The sequence below is a fragment of the Bidens hawaiensis genome, unplaced genomic scaffold (assembly GCF_021521415.1).
Source record: "Bidens hawaiensis isolate Kalapana, Puna unplaced genomic scaffold, B.hawaiensis_p1.1 tig00011862_1, whole genome shotgun sequence".
In the NCBI taxonomy this organism is placed as follows: domain Eukaryota; kingdom Viridiplantae; phylum Streptophyta; class Magnoliopsida; order Asterales; family Asteraceae; genus Bidens; species Bidens hawaiensis.
The window spans coordinates 137,749-139,387 of NW_027491947.1; positions in this window are offsets into that span (position 1 = coordinate 137,749).

Genomic DNA, 1,639 nt, shown 5'->3' on the forward strand with positions numbered 1-1,639 from the left:
CTCTTGGTCTCAAGTTTAGTTAAAGTACCACTCATTATCTCTTATAACTTTTAAAACGCACCTATGGACCAACTAATAATAATATTCAATAAAAACTGGCTTAAAAGTACTTAAAAGTGTAGTTAATATTTATATAATAATATATATATATTTTAGACCACATCAAATATCCCCACACTTAAATATTTTTCGTCTCTGAAAAAGTCTCATTGCAATGGGATCAGAATCGGAGAAATACAGTCTTAAAAACATATAGGTTATCTTAAAATTTTAGAACAACGCAAAAACTGCGATCACTAATATTGTTGTCCACTTAAACCCATGCCTTTGTCTTTACCGGGACAAGTAAGATCCAACTATTATTTATTATTATTTTTATATAATCTAGTGGAACCCACAGTCAAGACCCGTTTTATTTTAGATTTTACCGGATCAAACCACCTCAACTTGACTTAAACCTCATAAATAGCAGATTGAAACATTGTTGCATATTTTTTTTATGAATAGCTAAGACGATCAAGGATACTGTTTATCCACTTAAGTTTAAGCATCAAAGTCTACCAAGCAGCCATTAGATACGATTAAGCTTCAATTATTCAACTAACTAGCTAGTGTTCCCCACTATATGACATACCCCTGTTATCAAGCAACACCCCAAAGTCCATCTCCATAGGTGAGTATGCACGAATTCATCTGTAGGCTTACATATGACGTGTCCCGTGTGGTCCGTTTCTTAAAGGTAATGAGACGCGAGTGCGGGGACCCCATATGACTAACAACGTGTATGATCAAGTCAGTAGTGAATTCGTACTTTTAAAGCACTTTGTGATCATGTTTAATGACTTATAATTTGGCAGATAAACTGCGGGTTTGCTCTTTTTAGGCTTTTTGAAATATCCATAAATCCACTTAGGAAATATGAATACCAGATGAATAACTGCATACAGACCCATGGTCTCCGAACGCCGGAGCATCCCATCAATACAGGATTTAAGGCCATAATACCATACGCCTATGAAGTGTTAAACACTAAAACTAGAAGTGTAAGCTTTAAATTTATATCACCGGCTACACGGCATACTCTAACGTTAAACCTACCCAAGCATCGTATGATAACGTATTCAGATTTCTTTAAAATTCATAATTTTCTACAATCAAACTAAAAATGAGGCTTGAGTATGGCCCGACCTTTCATCTCGTATTTTATACAGACTTAACATGTATCCCACTAAAAATCATATTTTATCGTTTAAACCAACTATCAAACTGCCTTTCATTCTCAAGGCTGAGCCTACCGACACATCCCAAGTTAAGTGTGCGTTCTTTAATTATATCTTATTATTAGTAGTCTGAAAAACCGATTCCCGATAAGTATCATCATCTCCCATTTGTGTGCAAAAAGAAACAATATCAAGGAACATTTTTCAAAACTTTTTTTTTCTTTTTTTTAACTTTTTTTATAAGTAAAGTAAAGTAAAAACCACAAAACACATTAAAGACAAGTGTTCCTATCCCCACACTTAAAATTTGCATTGTCCTCAATGCAAGGATAAGGACGAAACAATAAAAATAAAATCGGAATACAAAAAACTAATAACCTAAAAATAAAAACAAAAATAAAAACAAACAAGCAAGATAG